We start from the raw sequence: 23,962 nt of genomic DNA, 5'->3' as shown, positions 1-23,962 counted from the left end.
ACTTGGTAAGAAAATCATTCTATATTGTAAAGGATTGCTCAGCTAACACTGAGAAGGGTTGGGTAAAACCTGCAATTTCATACTTTTACTTAATTTTCTTTTTTGGAAAACCTTACTCCCAAAGTTGCGCAACGTATAACAGTAACACTGTATTCTATTTCTGAGCTAAAGATCTCACTCATTCTGCAGGAAAGCTCACGAAGTTTTTCACGGAGCAATTGGGAAGCTGTTGTACGCAAATGGAAACCAAACGTCGTCGCTGTGGCCGTAACGTCAGCTGATAGCGTGTCTAAGTGTTGCATTATGATATAATGTGCGTAGTGTTTGCAGTGACTGGCACTGAGAAATGAATGAACAGTGTACGACTAACATTTTACATTATTAAATAACTTCTTTGACAAACAGTATTTTACACTAGCAATAAACCGAAAGAGGTTTTACTGTTTTAAAAAAAGATCGGCCTCTTGAGAGTGAAGCCTCCAATCTTCACCCAGCCATCCTCATTTAGGTTTTCCGTACTTTTCCCTAAATTATTTCAGGCACAGCCAGGGATGGTTCCTACTTTAAAGGCATGGCCAACCATCTGTCTCATTTTTTTCAGAGTAGACCTGTAACTATGGAAATGCCTGTATGTAGAATGTTTTAAGCACTGTAAGTACAAACGAAAGGGGGGGGGGGGGTAGAGGACAATGAAACAATCAAATAATCCTGATAAATATAGCTCCGGTAACCATTGGTTTTCCAGATACAACGTGTGCGCAACTGCAGTCATGGCAATGCTGCAACATTGTCTAAGGATAGGTTTATTTGGAAACACTGCAAGTGAGGCGCAAATTACGAAGTGATAAACCATCCTCGATTGATTTTATCATTCCGGGTACCTAAGTACTGGTAAATACGAGGGCTATTCGGAAACTAAGGAACGATAGGTCGCGAAATGGAAACCACAGTGAAAATCAAAACTGTTTTATTTGCAACAGTTATGTACAACTTCCAGCTACTTATCTCCATATTCGCCGATCCGACTTAAACGTCTGTCGTAGCACTGTACCAGCTTTCCAATACCCTCGTAGAAGGCAGCCGCCAGTGCTTTCTGTCAATTCTCTACGCTGGCCTACAGCTCGTTGTCTGTGCCAAAAAGTTGTCTTCATAGTCAGCGGTTCATGTGAGCAGAGATGAAACTCAGACGCAGACAAATACGGGCTGTATTGTGGGTAATCAAACATTTCCAACTGAAAACGACGCAGGAGTATCTTCATTGCCCCTGCAGAACGTGGCTGAGAATTGTCTTGAAGAAAACGCACGACAGTTATGTAACGTTGGTTGCATAGCTTCAGGGGAAATTTCCACCAGGCCCTCGTACTTGGCGGGAGACACTATTGTTCTAGGTCTCTTTATGTGCTCCCTGTGTGCTCAAAACTAAAAAGAACGACGTAACGCGATCGACGGGCATACCAGAGACACTGCCCAACACACCTGTGCAAAACTTCATCAGATTTTCAGCGTGGTTTCCATTTCGCGACCAATCGTTCCTCACTTTCCGAATAACCCTCGTAGTTGGACAACATGTGTACGAGTTGTGGCTGATAATACCACGGCCTCCCGGGTGCCACTGCTTGAACTGACTGGACTTTTTTGCGTGGCGATATTTAAAAGTTTTGGTGTATTCCAGCCCTATTAATAGCGCCGACGAATTTATGGAACACATTCTGAACACGCCTGGCTTGTTTGAAAGTGTACAGGCATCAGTGAGGATACGTGGTGAACTATGACTTCACATGAACGATGGCCATGTGGAACACTTGATGTAATGTGTTTGTCCTCAAGTGCGTATCTGCAGTTTGGTTGGTTGGTTGATTCGGAGTAGGGGACCAAACAACTAGGTCCTCGGTCCCATCGCATTAGGGAAGGAAGTCGGCCGTGCCTTTTCGAAGGAACCATCCCGGCAACACTTGTTATAAGGTGTTCATGCATCCAGTCTTAAAACCTCTCATCAGGGAAATTACTGGTTTCTTGAACTAAGTTAATTAAGGGTATTTGCTATTTTCATTGTACTTTACGCGCATCTTTCGGTTGTACCTATAGTAGAGAAACACCCTGTACATGAAACACGCTATTTTGTTGTTCTTAATTTGTAATACCACATGTCCAGAATGTTTGTAAAAGTTATCTACGAATGAATGAAACTACTACTACTACTACTGCTACTGCTACTAATAATAATAATAATAATAACATGGCAAGCACCCGTATCATCTAACACAGCCACACATCGATCAAGACGCATCCAACACATGGCTAAGAAAAGGCAATATATACAGTGAGACGGAAGGATTCATGATTGCAATACAGGATCAAACAATAAACACCAGATATTACAACAAGCATATTATTAAAGATCCCAATACCACAACAGATAAATGCAGACTTTGCAAACAACAAATAGAAACAGTAGGTCACATCACAAGTGGATGTACAATACTAGCAAATACAGAATACCCCAGAAGACATGACAATGTAGCAAAAATAATACATCAACAGCTTGCCTTACAAAAACTTATAAAACAACATGTTCCCACATACAAGTATGCACCACAAAATGTACTGGAGAACGATGAATACAAATTATACTGGAACAGAACCATTATAACAGATAAAACAACGCCACATAACAAACCTGACATCATACTCACCAATAAAAAGAAGAAATTAACACAACTAATCGAAATATCCATACCCAATGCAACAAATATACAAGAGAAAACAGGAGAAAAAATTGAAAAATACATCCAACTGGCTGAGGAAGTCAAGGACATGTGGCATCAGGATAAAGTTGACATTATACCAATTATACAATCAACTACAGGAGTCATACTACACAATATCCACCAGTAATCAATGCAATACAGCTGCATCCAAACTTATATATACAACTACAGAAATCTGTAATTATTGATACATGTTCAATAGCCCGAAAGTTCCTAAATGCAATATAACACATACCATATAGTTAAAAGGAAGTGACGCTTGATCAAGGTCCGCGTCACTTTCCATTTTTAACCAGACTTAACGTCTGAGAAAGTAAAGACATAATAATAATAATAATAATAATAAGCGTGCAGCAAATTTGTTCCCGTCGTGATGCTATCAACCGAAACCTTGTGGATCAGGTTCGGCAGCCTATACATGCAGACCTTGTAAGAGAGTAATTTTGTATCAGCTGTCGGGACTACGGAGCACATTGTTTTGGCTTGAGTATTCAGCACCGATGTAATGAGATGACAGGCCAACGTGAGGAACAATGTACGACAGGATAGCTCGTTGTCAATCACTGACATTTGTATGTATGTAGAAGATCCAATGAGGGAAGTAAAGAAGTATACTTGGGAGTTTGTCATAGGTAGAAAATAAACGTGATACGTTTTGCTGATGACAGAGCAGTAATCTCCGAGAGTCAACAGTAGCCGAGCCGAGAGCTTAATGGAGTGAAACGTGTACCAGCTAATGGCTGTAACATGCACGTAAAGAAAACTAACGTAACGGCGTACACATGCCGGAGGACTGTATGCTGAACTTGGACAATGGAGTCTGTAAGAGTTTGATGAATTCTGGGGGACGAATTTTGCTCTCTCGGAAGACGCAAAGGGGTCAGATATGGGTGCACAAGGCAAGAGGGCAGCCTACAAAAAGAAACAGCAGCTGAATCCGGAAACAAAAACGAAATGAGCAGAACAAAGTGCACAGATCAGTAATGGTGCGAAACGAGAACCTCGGCGAAGATACAAACGAAAAACTGGATGCGTTTGCACTATGTTTTAGAAGGCTGTTTAATATCTAGCTGAAGTAACGAGTGACGAAATCCAACGAATCAACGAGAGAAAACGCCTAATACATGGCGCAATGAAATACAGAGAAAATTCCTTGAACGCGCAGTGAAATACGAATTATAGCTGAAAACAGTAGCTGGAAGGGTGGCAGTGGAGATGAATTACAAGAGTAGGCTCAGATATCATATACTAAGGTGGATCATCTAGGGTGTGGAGTGCAGCATTTCTGCTGAAATAAGCAGGACAGCTGCATCTAACCAACCTTTGGACTGATGACCGGTAAAAAGACATGGTCAAACTGCACGGTGAAGAGCAAGTGAATGATGTCGATTTGCAGAATTGGTGATGGAAGATATATCGAACAGCTGTCAGCATTCATGTATCAGAATAATGAGTAAGTAACATTTTACATGAACCATAAACCATGGAGAGTTTTCAATTTTATACTGACTTTTTGATCACCCGGTACATCATGATAGTACCAGTACAAAATAACGACAGCATTAAGCAGGACCGAATAATAAGCAAACCCCCCCCCCCCCGGAGGTAGCGCACTAACTGCTGATATATGCACAGGTGAAACAAACCAATTTTGTCTTATATAAAGCGTAAATTCTCTCCATCACAACGATGAAAAAATGTATGATGTGGACTGGCCTATAAGGGATAACCTCGAAGTGGGATCTTACGTAAGAAATTATGTCAGTGACGAGTCAATAATTTTTCCGCCCAGCCTCCTAAATGCGGTACTGGTGGCTCACAGCAAGTGATCACCCGCTACAGGAAGCGTCGAGCGCTCGCGGGTTGTAAAGAGCCGTTGTAGGACACAAGAGGTAATTAAGCAGAAGAGCTGCTAGAGGACCGCGATAAGAGGTGCAGAGAGACACGCGGTAGCAGCGAGGTGACGGGGGGGGGGGGGGGGGTCAGGTAGCACTGGAAGCGGCCGGGCTGTGGCTCCGCTTGTGTATGGGTGGGGGGGGGGGGGGGAGGGGGAAGGGAGGGGGCTGGGCGCGGGTCGACGAACCGGCGCGGTGCGCATGCGCAGCCCCCCAAACAAAGGCGCATCGCTTCTCGGCTGCCGGGCGACCTTGCGCCATCGCCTTCTGCCCGTTGGGGAAGGTCGCTATAACAGAGCCAGCCTGGCCGCCCGCCTGCTGTTAATTACAGAGCTGAGCACAGCTCCCACAATGCGACGACTCCTGGCGGAGGACCGCTATCTGCCAGCGCCTCCCCTAACCCTCCTCCACCCCCCCCCCTCACACGCCTAACACACGACTGCTTACTACAGGCGTGTCCTTTTTTTTTTTTCTGAGGCAACGTAACACGAACACCCGCGAACGTGTCCGAGTCTGTCGGGCCAGAGGAATGTCTGCGGACACGTGTAGCACGCTGTGCCTGGAGTCTGCACGCCAGCCACCTTGCCGTCTTCAGCAGCAAATTAGATGCCTCTGCCCCAACACTACCTATAGATCCAAATTCACATTGGCTAGTTGCTCGCTCGTAGCTTCCAGCACCTGATTTGTTCACCCTAGTCAGATAAACAGTTTGCGTTAGTGTTAAAAAATATATCGGCTCAACCACTTGTTTATAGTGTAAAACACTAAAATTGACGCGTTTCGGAACTCAAGCTTCCATCATCAGAATAATAAGAAGTAAAAGAACCTGTTAAAACTCGCTAAAATGGAACATGCACCAGGCACAATAACAAAATTAAAACATCGTGGCTTCTTCCGTTGTTCCACGGTGCCTATCCACATATGCGTCAAAATATAAAAAACTCCGAAACTGTGTCTTTTACTTTTTATTATTCTGATGTTGGAAGCTTGACTTCCGAAACGCGTCAATCTTAGTGTTTTACACTATAAACAAGTGGTTGAGCCGATATATTTTTTAACGTTGACATTCACAACCACGACCTCTCATCCAGTATGGATAAAATAAAATAAAAAACAATTTGCGTGTTGAACTACAGTGGCACCTCCAATCACAGCTCCCCTATGCCACGCGACAACTGCCCGTTCTGATATTCCTGGCTGTAGCCGCCAGAATTTTATTTTGCTAGAAGCTCGCCTTGATGCAGCTTGGTACACGTGGAGTAGCATACGGTACAAATGTGGAGTGAGGTACAGGCGACAGAAGGTACACTATGTACCAGCCCCGTGGGAGAGTCAGCCAATTGTACTGAACGTGCTTCTCGAGGGTCGGACAGGCATCACAGTATCGTGCATTACTTGGATGTGAATAGCTGGGCAGTGTGGCCGAGCGGTTCTAGGCGCTTCAGTCTGGAACCGCGCGACGCCACGGTCGCAGGTTCGAATCCTGCCTCGGGCATCGATGTGTGTGATGTCCTTAGGTTAGTTAGGTTTAAGTAGTTCTAAGTTCTAGGGGACTGATGTGCTCAGATGTGAAGCCCCATAGTGCTCAGAGCCATGTGAACCATTTAGATGTGAATATGTAATACTTGCTCTGGTTCGGGTGTTCTTCAGAGCCGGACGTGCTGTACTCTATATCGGGCGGAACTTAGCTGTGAATATGTAATATTCACTCCGTCTAGCGCGTACCGTAAAGCCGGTCATGTGTATCATACACTCCTGGAAATTGAAATAAGAACACCGTGAATTCATTGTCCCAGGAAGGGGAAACTTTATTGACACATTCCTGGGGTCAGATACATCACATGATCACACTGACAGAACCACAGGCACATAGACACAGGCAACAGAGCATGCACAATGTCGGCACTAGTACAGTGTATATCCACCTTTCGCAGCAATGCAGGCTGCTATTCTCCCATGGAGACGATCGTAGAGATGCTGGATGTAGTCCTGTGGAACGGCTTGCCATGCCATTTCCACCTGGCGCCTCAGTTGGACCAGCGTTCGTGCTGGACGTGCAGACCGCGTGAGACGACGCTTCATCCAGTCCCAAACATGCTCAATGGGGGACAGATCCGGAGATCTTGCTGGCCAGGGTAGTTGACTTACACCTTCTAGAGCACGTTGGGTGGCACGGGATACGTGCATTGTCGTGTTGGAACAGCAAGTTCCCTTGCCGGTCTAGGAATGGTAGAACGATGGGTTCGATGACGGTTTGGATGTACCGTGCACTATTCAGTGTCCCCTCGACGATCACCAGTGGTGTACGGCCAGTGTAGGAGATCGCTCCCCACACCATGATGCCGGGTGTTGGCCCTGTGTGCCTCGGTCGTATGCAGTCCTGATTGTGGCGCTCACCTGCACGGCGCCAAACACGCATACGACCATCATTGGCACCAAGACAGAAGCGACTCTCATCGCTGAAGACGACACGTCTCCATTCGTCCCTCCATTCACGCCTGTCGCGACACCACTGGAGGCGGGCTGCACGATGTTGGGGCGTGAGCGGAAGACGGCCTAACGGTGTGCGGGACCGTAGCCCAGCTTCATGGAGACGGTTGCGAATGGTCCTCGCCGATACCCCAGGAGCAACAGTGTCCCTAATTTGCTGGGAAGTGGCGGTGCGGTCCCCTACGGCACTGCGTAGGGTCCTACGGTCTTGGCGTGCATCCGTGCGTCGCTGCGGTCCGGTCCCAGGTCGACGGGCACGTGCACCTTCCGCCGACCACTGGCGACAACATCGATGTACTGTGGAGACCTCACGCCCCACGTGTTGAGCAATTCGGCGGTACGTCCACCCGGCCTCCCGCATGCCCACTATACGCCCTCGCTCAAAGTCCGTCAACTGCACATACGGTTCACGTCCACGCTGTCGCGGCATGTTACCAGTGTTAAAGACTGCGATGGAGCTCCGTATGCCACGGCAAACTGGCTGACACTGACGGCGGCGGTGCACAAATGCTGCGCAGCTAGCGCCATTCGACGGCCAACACTGCGGTTCCTGGTGTGTCCGCTGTGCCGTGCGTGTGATCATTGCTTGTACAGTCCTCTCGCAGTGTCCGGAGCAAGTATGGTGGGTCTGACACACCGGTGTCAATGTGTTCTTTTTTCCATTTCCAGGAGTGTATTTCAGAATTTGGATAGAATTAAGAAAGTTACGTCGAGTGTTGTAAAAGACAGTGTAAATGAGTGAATATTTGAATAATAACCAAACGGGATACATTAATGACAAGTGTCGCCTACCATCATTGTCAGTACTACAGATCTTGCCTTCAGTAGATACAGAGACTAACATCGGCAAGTGGCATCCCGCAAGAAGCGCAACCACAAGTGTCAACTGACAGCTGATCACAAAGAAGAAACCACAACGGACGAGCTGTCTTCTCCGCTAGGGACAACTTTAGAAGAGGTCAGGTTGGTGGAAACGGTCAGAGACTCTTAATCTCTCCAGCTTCCAGATCTGACTTTCAAAGGGACACACAATTTATACCGTCGTTGTTAGTGTGCAGCGACGCGTCAGTTGATGTGCAGTGGTCGAGTTGTACAGTACCTGCGCCTCAGAAGTGGCAGCAACTTGTAGGAACCGGTGCTACATCCTTTAACTGCCCATATCGGTCCACTTACCATCTAACAATAAGACGATTGATGTTTTCAGCATTTATTTGAAATTTTACTGCCGAGATCGCATTTCATACATATCCTGATTACTAGTTTAAGCAAAGTTATACTGCCATCTTCAGATTATGTTAACAGCCTTAATACATTTTCAACCATCTTTTTACACTGTCTAATCTTGTCTGTCGCTACGATTACTACATTGCTGCATCTGATATAAAATGTTGACCACTGATAATCATGGTTGTAATCTTTGGGCATATTGTCAATATTATACCATACACAGTTATGCTACTTATACTGTTGTGCCATCATCTCTAAGACTATAAAAGAAGTGTTAAGTATATATTGGTATCACTATCTTTTAACTTCAAATTGTATTATATTTATAGGTACATTGTAATTCTGTCAGAGACAGCAAAGGACTTGGAAGAGCAGTTGAACGGAATGGACAGTGTCTTGAAAGGAGGATATAAGATGAACATCAACAAAAGCAAACCGAGGATAATGGAATGTAGTCGAATTAAGTCGGGTGACGCTGAGAGAATTAGGTTAGAAAATGAGACACTTAAAGTAGTAAAGGAATTTTGAATTTTCGGGAGCAAAATAACTGATGATGGTCGAAGTAGAGAGGATATAAAATGTAGACTGGCAATGGCAAGGAAAGCGTTTCTGAAGAAGAGAAATTTGTTAACATCGAGTATAGATTTAAGCGTCAGGAAGTCGTTTCTGAAAGTATATGTATGGAATGTAGCCATGTATGGAAGTGAAACATGGACGGTAAGTAGTTTGGACAAGAAGAGAATAGAAGCTTTCGAAATGTTGTGCTACAGAAGAATGCTGAAGATTAGATGGGTAGATCACATAACTAACGAGGAGGTATTGAATAGGATTGGGGAGAAGAGAAGCTTGTGGCACAACTTGACTAGAAGAAGGGATCCGTTGGTAGGACATGTTCTGAGGCATCAAGGGATCACCAATTTAGTATTGGAGGGCAGCGTGGAGGGTAAAAATCGTAGAAGGAAACCAAGAGATGAATACACTAAGCAGATTCTGAAGGATGTACGGTGCAGTAGTTACTGGGAGATGAAGCAGCTTGCACAGGATAGAGTAGCATGGAGAGCTGCATCAAACGAGTCTCAGGACTGAAGACCACAACAACAACAACAACAACAACAGCAACAAGCTTCCACTCCATGAGGCACTGCGGAGGGGTTTTCCACTCAATCCTGGAAATTGGCGCAAAGTCTCGTGATCAACGACTGTACTACACCACGTGTCCTCCCTTTGCAGGTCAGGCCCTGGTGATGAAAATTCCTTCCACCGAAAGAATCCCCTCTCAGCAGAGGAACGTGTTTGGAGAGTTTTTCTGCTGTGTCCTGTCCGCTTTCGCCCTTAGGCTCCCAGACGTTTCGCGGTCTGGAGAACTGCGGTGGGCGTGTCGCGCCCCGCCTTGAGAACCATACCAGAAGGGGCGGGGCCATTACAACGCTAATGCGGGCCTGCTCGCGCATTTGCATACATACATAAGAACGCCCTGCGTGCCGCCTCCGTCCTCTCGTACAGCGCCAACATCTGCTCTCTCCGCCGTCTACTACTGGTGGTGCTGGCTCCAGACCAAAAGTAATATCTGTACTACAAAGCGAACCGCTGGCGAAACAGAATGAGCCCCGCTTTAATGTCAGGCTGGCTCGTATACTACAGCCTCTTGTACACGTCACCGTTGGAAGGCACGAGATGACCAGATGACACAGATACAAAAATTATAGTAGCGGGAAGCTAGTTTACTCTTTACTGTCGAGAACACACACAACGATAACGACGAAAACAAAAATATCACAAGTGAACACTGTTGTTGTTGTTGTTGTCTTCAGTCCTGAGACTGGTATGATGCAGCTCTCCATGCTACCCTCTCCTGTGCAAGTTTCTTCATGTCCCAGTATCTACTGCAACCTACATCCTTCTGAATCTGCTTAGTGTATTCATCTCTTGGTCTCCCTCTACGATTTTTACCCTCCACTCTGCCCTCCAGTACTAAATTGGTAATCCCTTGATGCCTCAAAACATGTCCTACCAACCGATCCCTTCTTCTTGTCAAGTTGTGCCAAAAGCTCCTCTTCTCCCCAATTCTATTCAATACCTCCTCATTAGTTATGTGATCTACCCATCTAATCTGCAGCATTCTTCTATAGCACCACATTTCAAAAGCTTCTATTCTCTTCTTGTCGGAACTATTTATCGTCCATGTTTCACTTCCTTACATGGCTACACTCCATACAAATACTTTCAGAAACGACTTCGTGACATTTAAATCTATACTCGATGTTAACAAATTTCTCTTCTTCAGAAACGCTTTCCTTGCCATTGCCAGTCTAAATTTTATATCCTCCGTACTTCGACCTTCATCAGTTATTTTGCTCCCCAAATAGCAAAACTACTTTACTACTTTAAGTGTCATTTCCAGTTCTAGTTCCCTCAGCATCACCCGACTTTATTCGACTACAGCCGGCCGGAGTGGTCGTGCGATTAAAGGCGCTACAGTCTGGAACCGCACGACCGCTACGGTCGCAGGTTCGAATCCTGCCTCGAGCATGGATGTGTGTGATGTCCTTAGGTTAGTTAGGTTTAAGTAGTTCTAAATTCTAGGGGACTTATGACCACGGCAGTTGAGTCCCATAGTGCTCAGAGCCATTTGAACCATTTTTGAATTCGACTACATTCCATTATCCTCGTTTTGCTTTTGTTGATGTTCATCATATACCCTCCTTTCAAGACACTGTCCATTCCGTTCAACTGCTCTTCCAAGTCCTTTGCTGTCTCTGACAGAATTACAATGTCATCGGCGAACCTCAAAGTTTTTATTTCTTCTCCATGGATTTTAATACTTACTCCGAACTTTTCTTTTGTTTCCTTTACAGGCTTCCATTCGGAAGCCGTCGGCAAAGTACGGATCATTTGACACGGAACGGGAGAGGAAGAGTGTTTGGGGGAGATGCGGAGTGGACGAAAATAGTCCATTTTAAACTGCTGTCACTCAAATCACACTGAAAGGAGCTAAAGCGCAGCAGCCCTGTAACACTGAGCCAAAGTCACTCCAGGTCACTTTTTCTATATGTTTCTCACGTTTGTTTCAGCTTCCTGCAGAGCGTGACGTTTTAGATCTCTGGATGCCTCGCGTGCAACTTGACAAGAAATGTATTGATTCACCGTGTGATATGTTATCTTCGCTCTTTAAAAAGCACTCCTGTGGCTTGTAATGTACGTGACAAGTAGGACAGTTTAAATTTAGACGTTCGCAAATGTAATGAACAGATAATGCGCGAAAAGAAGAGTTACCGAAAAAAATAGCAGCCGATAGGGAAAGTATAGTGGAAAGCCCCTAGCAGGAGGGGGGATAGTTCAGAGAGCCATCCAACATGTGCTCAGACACACCGATACAGTTAATTTAGGGACGGAAGGAGCGATCGATAGAGAACACCTGGACGTTGATATCAGCTTCATCATGTCGTATGCCACTGGTCAATTGTTTCGTTCATCGTATAGAAATCTCAATAAATCAAGTGATTCTCTGCAATCGAAGAGGATAACAATCAGATCGTCGACAGACAAAGATTAAAACAAAGTGTGAGGGGAACAGGGAGGTAGGAGTCACGTAATTTCGCGATGTTCCGATGAGTGTCTTTTCCTGGCGAAGCAGCACGAAGCACATTTCGAAGCTGCTGGTATTGGAGGAGGTGAAATGGTTGTTAGAAACACGGGAAGGGTGACCGGAATCAAATCAATCGAGCAACTCAAAGAGTGTTCAAAAAGTGACGCAATCTTACAGAAAAAAATGTTCCTTCTTTGTTCCAGATACGATTCTTGCTTATCCCAGGATTAACTGATTACACATTACAGCAGAGAGATTGCATTATCAACGGGGAACATTCGACGTACTAGTTTTGCCGAGATTCGGACTAGCTTTACAAAGACATATGGTAAGGTGCACTAAATAAATCCATCATCTAGCAGGTGTACGAGAAGCTCCAGATACAGGGGACGTGCCATATGCTGCCAAAAGCGGTCGACCGGAAGCGCCAATACCAGACAAGTTGGTCGACGTGGAACTTCCATATTCTTTAGATGTGTCGCAAAGCCCTACGGATACAACTGTCTAGCCGGTCTGGGAATGCCGGCAAGTCACTGCGCAAATGTTTACTGATTCATAGGGGTCCTGCTGAAGACAACGATAAACTGATAGCTTTCTGTCAGTGGTTCACGTCGTATGTAACAGAAAATGAGCAAGAGCTCTATAACTGGTTTTGGTCTGACGAGGCACGGTTTCACCTTGATGGGAAAATGCACGCAGTTCTGCGGCTTGAACACGGAAGTCCCACATCGAATATACGAGTGCACTCTAGACACACGAAAAGTACGTGTGGGGTGTGCAACTAAAAAGGTTCAAATGGCTCTGAGCACTATGGGACTTAACATCTGAGGACATCAGTCCCCAAGAACTTAGAACTACTTAAACCTAACTAACCTAAGAACATCACACACATCCATGCCCGAGGCAGGATTCGAACCTGCGGTCGCGCGGTTCCAGACTGTAGCGCCTAGAACCTGTGCAACGTCAGATAGACATATCTTGATCGCATTCGATTATTGCGCAGTGGCCCGTGAGCGCTATTTAACAACGGTGAAACAATCCGCACACTCCACCACTGAAGACCGGCTGCAGTACATGTGGTTTTTTTATCATGGCAATGCTACTGGTAAGACCGCCAATATAACCGTGACTTTTCTGGATCGGTGTTTTGATGGACACGTGATTTTGTATGGGCTGCCTCGATCTCTTGATACATCCTCGCCTGATTTTTTTCTTGTGAGCATTCCTAGGGGATACTGCTCACAAAACTTGACGGAAAGATGTATTGTTGCAGTGACTATTACAGCGCCATCTATGACAAAGCGAAAAAAGTGGTCCAACTAAAACGTTCATATTTCTTTATGTACTACACGGATATGTAATAAAAAATGGGGGTTCCTATCCAAAAAAATACGCAGTTGATATTCGTTTGACCTATGGCAGCGCCATCTAGCGGGCCAACCATAGCGCTATCTGGTTTCCCCCTTAAAGCTAGACGAGTTTCGTTCTTCGTAGTTTTTCCGTGAGAAATTTGGCCCGGTCACTATGATTGGACCACGCTGTATACTTCCCTTGCCGCCAATACGCGGCGTCCCGGCATTTATTCCCGCGGTAGACAGTGCATCAGCGGACGCCCGCGGTGTCCCGGTACTGCCGCTCGAAACCCAGGAGTCCCGGCTGCTGCGTGCTGGTGCTGACGTCAGAGCGACGGCTGCCGTGTCAGTCAGGGCCTGGCAACCGCCCCGCTGTCGGCGCCAGTTATTCCCGAAGAGAAGCCTCGACCGCAGCTGAGGCGGCTGTCAGCCGGCCTGGCGAATACGCGGCTCGCTCTGCCTCCTACAAAACGGACTCTACGGCCCCCTGTCCTACCTCCCCGCAAACAATTACGTACATCCGAAAAAAAATGCTCGTTGTTATGGCTCATGCCGTCCTCGTACTGGACGTGAAAGCGTACGTGAACAAGAACCTGGCGACGCCTGAGCGTGGAGTTCCACGTTCCACAATAATGCGAAGTGTGAAATGAAGAATGTGGGCCGGCCGGAGTGGCCGAGCGGTTCTAGGCGCTACAGTCTGGAACCGCTGCGGCCGCAGGTTCGAACCCTGCCTCGGGCATGGATGTGATGTCCCTAGGTTAGTTACGTTTAAGTAGTTCTAAGTCCTAGGGGACTGATGACCTCAGAAGTTAAGTCCCATGGCGCTCAGAGCCATTTGAAGAATGTGGCTTGTTACATTTTTGGCTCGTGGAAAGTGGCCAGTGAGATGCAGTCGATTTTACGACATAAGCCAAAGACCTTGTAAAAAATAACTAGACTCACTAATGGCGCTGCAGTCGCGGGACAATTTGAACCTTCGGCTGGACGCCATTATAATGGTTGTAGTCTGATGTGTTGTGTAGTATTGTTGTTTATGAAGACCCTGATTCAACGTTGTATATTTGTTGGGGCGTACATACAGTATTTGTTACTGGTAATTCTACTGTCTGTACATTCTAATCAAAAGAAGTACAATGGTGAAGAGTTACGCAGCGATTAATTGTACAAATAAATTCGAGAAAGGAACGAATAATACATTTCACAGGTGTGTGAATATTTTAAGTTGTTTCGTATGTCAGTGCACTTGCTTAATAAATGTTTTTGTAACACGGTATTAGCATAATGTCTGTGCATCTATTTGCGTGTTTCCTTTCTCAAAACCACAGCTGTTACAAAAATGGTTACACGCTGTCAGGAGGCGAGATTTCCGACCGACAGAATACCATTTTATATGTTCTGATCATTTTGAAGAAAGTTGGCTGATCGGTAGTGTTTTCATGGTCTAGGTTAGGTTGAAACTTGATGATTTGGTTTGTGTGTTGCCAAAGCACTATGCCATATGTAACGCACTTCTCGTCATAAAATCTAAAGCAAGGTAGCATCAGAAAATATCTATTAATATAGTGGGCAAATCTTTGAGTATTTTGATGCATTTTGCGTACGTCTATCGTAAATGAACTACGAAAAATGCTAGGGGTCCAGTACATAAGTTTTAGCTACGGCTGATTCCATGTAGTACGTAAGATAAATTCATTAACAGTGACTAGTTGCTGTTTGTTCATAAATTAAAAAGTATATTGTAGTAAAGCATTTAAATGAGGCATTATGTTTGCGACCCAACTCAAGGGAAGGCATTTTATAACCAAAAGCGATGTATAAACATTCGAACTCGGCGCGTCAGTTTACCACTCTAATGGTCGCCGCCCAGCTATTCAATTTGTTCGCTCTTCACAGTCGACCACTCTTGCGGTTGTGGGGGCCTGACATAAGCAGAGCTCAGGAGACGCCATATTGTACGGAGCTAACCTCGTACGTCGTATTGTAAGCGTACTGTCATATCGCTGGCTTGGTTGCGGAGTATCTTTGCGAGCAGCGCGTTTGCAGAGTCGAGCGCGGGACACGAAACTGGTATATTGTGTCTGCATGTGAGACGCATTGTTAGTATGGAAGTTGAAGTGTTGGTACAAGTGCTATTACAGTAAAGTGATAAAATAAGTAAATGATTCAGAGTTAAGTGCGTCAAGAAATAACTAAAAATGAGCAGTGCCGCCGATATCGTATTTGTGTATCCTCTCGTTGCGCGTCGCAGAGCATCGATCATCCGCGCCGTGTTCCGTCTCCCAGAATGAACTAACGTAGTCAGTAAAAATTAGTTACCACAAAAGAGTGCAATCATGTCCCAGCGTCTTGTAGTGAGCGTCAGAAAGTCATCGAGTTTCCACATCATCAACGATCATCCGCGCCGTATTCAGCTACGCGTACGCTCGTCAGAGTGATGATGTGGACTGGTAATCATCCGTTAATTGGGATAAACACTTATGACTTAGAATGGAAACAGTGCAACCTGCGATTTTCCTTTATCGTCTCAGAATATAGTTGTTCATACTGTAAGTAGGCTGTTTAGGTTTTTATGTTGGTAACGCCACGTAGCGCTCTATATGAAAATCACTGGATGTGCTGTGTGAAGTCTGTGGCTGGTTTGCATTGTTGGAACATTTGCTATTGTAGTGTTTGGCAGTTTGATGTGAACAGCGCGTAGCGTTGCGCAGTTGGAGGTGAGCCGCCAGCAGTGGTGGATGTGGGGAAGAGAGATGGTAGAGTTTTGAGAGCGGACAATCTGGACGTGTGTCCATCAGAAAGAGTAAATTTGTAATGTTGGATATCATTAACTGATATATATATATATATATATAATGACTTTTGAAGATTATTAAGGTAAATACATTGATTGTTCTCTATCATCTTTCATTTGCTAACTATACCTATCAGTAGTTAGTGCCTTCAGTAGTTTGAATCTTTTATTCAGCTGGCAGTATTGGTGCACGCTGTATTGCAATAGTTCGAGTAACGAAGATTTTTGTGAGGTAAGTGATTCATGAAATGTACAGGTTATTGTTAGTCAGGGCCATTCTTTAGTAGGGATTATTGAAAGATTGCATTGCGCTAAAAAAAATATTGTGTGTCAGTTTAGTGATGATCAGAATAAGCAAAGAGAGAAATGTCTGAGTACGTTCAGTTTTTCTCAGCTGTTTGCAAATCAAATAACGTAAGAGGTTTATCAGCACAGTAATTCATTAATTTTTCAAAGGGGATGTTTCAATACCAGACGTAGGACAGTGCTGTGTTTTAACGTCGAGAGGCTCCCCGAAACCAGTTTGCTTATTTCGAAAGATAATTTGAGGCAAGCCAGCAGCAGTGTGGAGCAGAACAATACGACCGCCGCGGGAGTATCAGGTACGTGGTGTGGACAGGGCGCACGGTCAAGAAGTGGAAAAAACCAGTTTAAGGGTTCCCACCCATTTGTATCCCCGGGCGTGTTACAGTATGAATATAAGTTGCTTCAGAGCACAGCACATTGACCATCACTCGAAAAAGAGTCGTGTTTTTTTTTCTTTAAATCTGACCAGATTACGGCCTTAAAGCCATCTTTCACATGTGATCAAGGGCAACATATACAAAAAGTATTACATAAATAAGAATCACAATAATAATGATTTGCATTAATAAAATAATAATAATAATAGGAACAAAATAATGGAAGCATTCAAATGATATTGATTAGTTCAGGATTTTTTGAAGCCTTGTTTTAGTTCAGATGAAGTGGAAGAGATAGTAAAAAGTGGAGAGGATTGTGTGAAAGTGACGAAGATTTCAACAGAGAACTCTTGAGACAAAAGGGATGTAAAGGTAGTAGTGGAGGGAAGGTTGATGACAGTGGAATGCAAAAAGAGATAGCTACTATGATAGAAGCTGGGCCATTAGCTGCCTTTTGACGATTAAGTTACGGTTTGTTATAAGGAAACGACGGGAAACTGCATTTCGGTAATTAAAGGCGTCCTGCATGTTCTACTTTCAGTGTTATACCTTTTGTGCTATGAAACTACGCTTTTTCAGTGCTAAAGTACAATGATCCATCAAAAGCGCGTCATTTTGGGTACAATTTGTCAAATTTAATTATCAAATAATGACATCTGTAGATACAGCCGTTACACAGTCTACACCCTATAACTGAGGCACTGCAGCCATATACGTAGAAGCCGTTGCGTAGTTAGCAGAGTCGTCAACTATATAGATAAAAAAAACAGGTTCGTGTCTAGCTACTTTCATATCATCTTTTGTTTTCTGAAAGACTCTAGGTCTTAATAATTTAATTGTTAGCTGCAATAGTCGATGTCATTTGTTATAAAAAATTATTTTCTGCAATTATTGTTGAATACGATAACGACTGGACCGTTTCCCCAGAGGCCAAAAATCTTAACGTGACTGCCGGTCTATGTCAGACAGAAACACGAGTTACACACTAAGTTTTTGCTCTTAAGAAACATTGCGTAAAACACACGTAAGCAGCTTCGAATTAATCTCCTCTTCCATTCGAATGAAACTACGAAAAGAATCCCGATCTTCAAACCCTATGTGAAGTGCGTTACTTCACAGTGATGGCAGTCAATACAACATCGAAAATATGGATAGTATGTATGCGCAAACTGCCATTGGAGACACTAACTATACTCAATTTAAAACCGAAAATGGGATGAAGATGCAATGAAGATAACGGAAAACTTTTCCTAGTATATATCTCAGCTCGCTGTGCAGCATTATGTAGTGTTCATTTACCAGCAATTCGCTGTTCAAGCCACAGACGAGTTCAGAATGCCGTTGGAGGGAAAGCGCTGAGGTTGCAAATGACGTTGAGGATCACGTTCCGTGAGACGTACTGTGTCCTTCCAGAGAGAGAGAGAGAGAGAGAGAGAGAGAGAGAGAGAGAGTGGCAACCACGACGGACACGGCGTCTGGCGCGCTTCACTGTGAGAATCACGTCCCGTGTGAGGAGGGCTTTACCGCAGCAGTCTCACGCTTGTCGATGGGTTTTTCACACCATATCTCATTGCGGCTTCTAATCACACTCCATGCCTAGGGAATACTGTCCCAGTTACGCAGCTTGGTATGCGATTTTCCGTGAGAAAGTCACAGTACATACCAACTGACAAGAACTGGTCTAATGAAAGTGAAGTTATATCTGGCATTTCCGAAGTAGCTTTGCTCTTCTTGAACTATATGAATGATTTAGAAGACAATCTCAACAAACTTTTTAGGTTTTTCGCAGAGGTCGACAGATGACCAAAACAAGTTACAAAATGATTCACAAAGGGTAGCTGAATTGTGAGAAAAGTGGTGGTCTACCCTGAACTATAAAATTTGTGACGTCCTTCAAATAAATACTAAGAGAATCCCGATGGATGTCTCTTCCAAGACAAATGACGTAAATTGTCAGGCTATTTATTCAACTGAGTACCTAGGAATTACATTGAGGAACAACTTTGACGGGAACGATAGTGTAGAAAATACAGGGAAAGCTAATGAGGCATTGCGTTTCATGGTTATAACACTTAAAAGGTCGAACAAATGGACAAAAACTGCGTACACTACTATTGGCCGTCCTCTCTGCAGTACTGCATCCTTTCCACCTATGACTGACAGAAGATACTGAAACCGTTGATCGGCTCCTTTTTGTGTTATCACGAGACAGGGAAGACAGTCAACAGACATGATAAGCGAGTTACGATGGCAGTCACTAAAACAAAATCCTTTTTAGTGCGGTGAAAGGTCGCGTCGGAAGATCTAGGTCTCCTAGATAAGATTTAAAACATTTTATACTAGCTATAAAAATCATTCATACACGTCCTCAGCATAAAAATGCCTATCATCTACCTTGCGGAAAACATCAGATTATTTATGTCTGTACAATTACAATATTGTATGAAAATCAATTAGGTTCTGAAGGTGTAGTGGACGGAGCAGTATTCAAAAGACGCTGTAACTCCGAAGAAGGGACGGGAATTCGAGGCAGTATACTATTGGTACCAACGTTAAACTGGAGCCATGTCGTAAGGAGGCGTGAGGAAGTACAGGCAAAGAAGGGAGGGGTGATGCAAACCGGGCAAGGAGGGCAAATAGCGGTATAGAAGTACTGCGGTGGAACAGTAACTCTACGGCCGCAGCACAATGGCTTACATAGTGGAACATACCGCGCTTCTTTGAGGACTCAGTTATTTAGAGTGACACGGCAGCAATGATGCAGAGTGTGGTTCTCGGAAGTCCTGTTCATAACAGCCAGGCGTAACAAAGAGAACCGCAGAAACAGCACTTCGGGTTTAAACTGCTCCTTAAAAGCCAAGACAAAGGTTGTCTTGAGAAAGTCGAGACAGCTATTCGTTACATCTCAGAGCCGGAATAGTAACTTCAGCTGTAACACCGTCAACGAAGCGATTTCCTTGAAAAATAATGCATTAATTGGATTTGTTTTAAGTACTATTATGAATCAAAAGCTCTGAACCAGTGACACCTAAATAAATGACTCTGGTAGATCACAGCTCCTCCGTGATAAACACTTTATCACGTTTGTCGCTGATGCACCTGTTTAAGGCTGTGTTTACTGCTTCACGAATACCGCTGTGCTGTTCTTATGGAATTCCATTGTTCTCGCAGCTTAATGCCTCACTACGTCATCTCACACAGAGGCAACGTGTTTATCACACAGTAAGAAGCGAGACGTCTCATTGTCCTTTCTTCCCCAGACTGATACGACACTTCTTTTCTCTCAAAATATTTTCTGTCAACACAGGCCTATAGCTAGCTGTCTGCAGAACGCCAAAATCACCAAAAGTTTCTACAAGGTTATATTCTTCACTGCCAGGAGTAGTTTCGATCACAGTATAATCATTCGACCGATGTGTAAATGGAAACCTATAAGTTAGCACAATTTGAAAGATTATATAAAATACTTCTCGACGTCAAGAATGTTCACTTAGCTACTGGGGCAGAAAACAATGAGGAGGTAGGTTCTTTTGAGTCAAAAATCATACAAAAAAAACACTATTGTGAACACAAACACCTGTAACACTGTGTTCTTACGATGTAGCAAAGACATCACAGCAACGAATCCGTCAGATGTGATGCAGAGAATCTAACGGCTTCAACAGCTGATGCCTGTTCACGGAAGAAGTCCAGCGATAAACATTCTGTGATGTCAAACACATTCGGCACATCGATCAGAACATACATGCGTTTTGCATCTGTGTGAACATATAATCAGGTACTCATAAATGAAGATTTTGCCATATCGGTAATTTTTTTTAAAAATGTACACCAAAATTAAGTGTCTACTACCAGTAAATATTCGATAAGAAAATAATGCTACAAGTGTGCCGGTACGTAACACGTGTTGCGCGCTGTGCTAAAATGCAGGGAACGTTACGACAGCATCTACACCGCAACCATGCTGTCGAATCACCGCTTTGTGAGTGTTGAACCACGGAAGATGTGAATCGCCTGTTCTGTGGATCCCACAGTCGACTGGTACTAACAGTCCAAATGACAAGAGATTGCAAGATACACACTCTCTTCCTGTGTACAGAAAATTTCAGTTATTACTACTATGATTTCGTTTGGGTTTTTAAATAGGACATAGAACCACTAGCTGGGTTTAGTTTTGTTGTTCTGATCTTCCCAAAAAATCTATTTCATCCTAAGTGTACGCTTCTGTGGCCATTTTAACAGTCAATATTCACGGTACGTGACCGCATTGTCAATATGTAAAATTCTCGGATGTTTCTGCTACTGTCGCACACAGCGTGGGATATTATAGGTCTGATCTTTGCAGTTAGCTGCGAGGGGCTCAATAGAGACTTCCACAGAGGTAGGTCTACTATATTGCTATGTAACTTTAACTTTCATTAGGATTTTCTCTCTTTTTAGTTCTCACTTTTTCCAGCTGACCTAACGTGAAACCAGATAATGTCTAATTCTGGAACTTCCTAACCCGTTATATCTTTCCACGCAGTTAGGGAAACGATGATGCATGTAACATACTTAAACCAGTCAATAAACCTTTAAGCATTGTTTGGAGAAGTACTAAAGACAAAAACTGTATCAAAATATCAGTACAGAGAGACCTAAGAATTTCGTTAGAAAGAAAAACGGACAAAAGCGAGGACGACTCGCGCTCATGTACACAGTTCATCTATAGCTCTTGATTGAGTTTGCTAGTGTCAAAGTATATGACACAAATGGCCCATCTTTTGAGCACTGACTTAGAACACTAAATTTTTTACGCCGCCAAGGACCGTACACATTATTTCACATAAATTTCAAATTTATACGTCTACCAGTTCCTAAGAAAAATTGAGGTTTAAACAAACGGACAGAGAGACGAACAAAGTTATCCTATAAGGGTTTCTTTTTTTACCGACTGAAATACGGAACCCTAAAAAATCAGTTATGGATGCTTAACACATATGACCAACTCCTTACATCTGCCTGACAAATTTACTACATATGCGCAGAACTTAAGTACATTCCAAGATGTGTAAAGGGCGAAATGCACATGATGGTGGTGGTATGGAGACAGAGACGTGTAGATGATTTTTATGGAAAATGATGGTAGCAAGAGAATCGTTGTTTCTTTCGTGTATTATTTATTTAGTTGTACACTTGACAGACAACTGGAGGAAAATGAGTGGAGTGTTGTGTGACAAGAAGGTGAGCATTGGGTTGAAATGGAAAGTGTACAAGTCGGTGGTGAGGCCTGCTATGATACACGGGGCAGAGACATGGCCAATCACAGTAGGCCAGGAAAGGAAGATGGAAGTGGCGGAAATGAGGATGCTGAGGTGGATGTGTGGGGTAACAAGGAAGGACAGGATTAGAAATGAATTTGTTCAAAATGTTCAAATGTGTGTGAAATTTAATGGGACTTAACTGCTAAGGTCATCAGTCCCTAAGCTTACACACTACTTAACCTAAATTATCCTAACGACAAACACACACACCCATGCCCGAGGGAGGACTCTAACCTCCGCCAGGACCAGCCGCACAGTCCATAACTGTAGCGCCTTCAGACCGCTCGGCTAATCCCGTGCGGGAGAAATGAATTTGTTAGAGGAGCTGTGAAAGTGGGACCCATGGGGGAAAAGACACAAGATAGCAGACTGAGGTGGTACGGACACTTACAGAGGAAAGGGGAAGAGTATATCGGAAACAGAGGAAGAAATGGTTCAAATGGCTCTGAGCACTATGGGACTCAACTGCTGTGGTCATTAGTCCCCTAGAACTTAGAACTAGTTAAACCTAACTAACCTAAGGACATCACAAACATCCATGCCCGAGGCAGGATTCGAACCTGCGACCGTAGCGGTCTTGCGGTTCCAGACTGCAGCGCCTTTAACCGCACGGCCACTTCGGCCGGCAAGGAGAGGAAGACCGAAGATGAGGTGCAAGGATGAGATATCCGGGGACCTAAGGGAGAAAGGATGGAAGAAGGAAGAGGCAATGGATAGAGCACTATGGAGGAGAAGGACCCAGAAGAGCAACGCCGACCCTACGTGACGTGGGACAAGGCGACGATAAAGAAAAAGAAGAAGAAGAAGACTTGACAGACAGCCCATTACAAAAAATGGTTCAAATAGCTCTGAGCACTATGGGACTTAACTTCTAAGGACATCAGTCCCCTAGGACTTAGAGCTACTTAAACCTAACTAACCTAAGGACATCACACACATCCATGCCCGAGGCAGGAATCGAACCTGCGACAGTAGCGGTCGCGCGGTTCCAAACTGTAGCGCCTACAACCGCTCGGCCACCCTGGCCGGCCAGCCCATTACAGACGAAGTTTATTTATATCAAGAGCTTTCAGCAAAATTCCTAGGCATTTCCCGGTGTAATAAAAAAAAATTGTTTTCTTGAATCCTAATATGTAAAACGCCCTTTTATGACCCAAAGATGTAAAAATACACCATTTATTTCGCGAAGATGCAAAAACACGAAGGGTAACTCGTAAGCCGCCGTGCCAGAGCTGACACATAAACTGAATAGCAAGCAGGGCGGATCACTTGCGTGCGCGCGTTTATCGGCTGGTTTACACCCCGATTAATGCAGGCAGGCGGCCGACTCGCCGGCTTCGGCACGTTTCCGCCACCACTAGCAGGTAGCGAGGCAGATCCCTGGAGTGACTTTACGGCGGCGCCCCTAATGAATTGAGTAATGGTTCCTCCGTGGCTCTGCCTTGGCCCGCATTCTTCGCCCGCACCCTGGCCCACGCTCCGGGAGACTTGACGCCGTGCCGTGCCGCTGTCGGCTAATGTAATCTTGACCCCCGCTTCATTAGGAGCGTCCTCCGGCACACGAAAAAACTGCGTCTCGACCTGCCTCCATTATCCGGTATCGAGATAACGTACAGCCCACTACTAAAGCCGTCTTCACACAAAACGTGGATTGCAACGCGTAGCTGGTGAGCGCTCAGAAGCAATCGCACGGAACCTGTTCACCAACGTGATGTGCGACCACAGCGCCATCCAGAGACAATTGTAGCCCACATCTGGAGCGAACACACACAGGTTTTGTCTCCAAAAATGAACATATCTGGAACAGCTTCTAACAACCCTACCACAACAAAGGTCAAAAATTAATTATGATTTTAGTGTTGCTCAC

General features: G+C 44.5%; 1 protein-coding gene across 1 annotated transcript in view; it reads right to left on the bottom strand.

Annotated features, from left to right (window-relative positions):
- Nucleotides 1–23,962, bottom strand: part of LOC124799196 (repulsive guidance molecule B-like) — a 334,484-nt gene that overhangs the window by 108,599 nt on the left and 201,923 nt on the right. The window lies entirely within an intron of this gene.

Source organism: Schistocerca piceifrons, chromosome 5 (assembly GCF_021461385.2).
Source record: "Schistocerca piceifrons isolate TAMUIC-IGC-003096 chromosome 5, iqSchPice1.1, whole genome shotgun sequence".
Classification (NCBI taxonomy): Eukaryota; Metazoa; Arthropoda; class Insecta; order Orthoptera; family Acrididae; genus Schistocerca; species Schistocerca piceifrons.
This window is presented reverse-complemented; position numbering and strand designations above follow the sequence as displayed.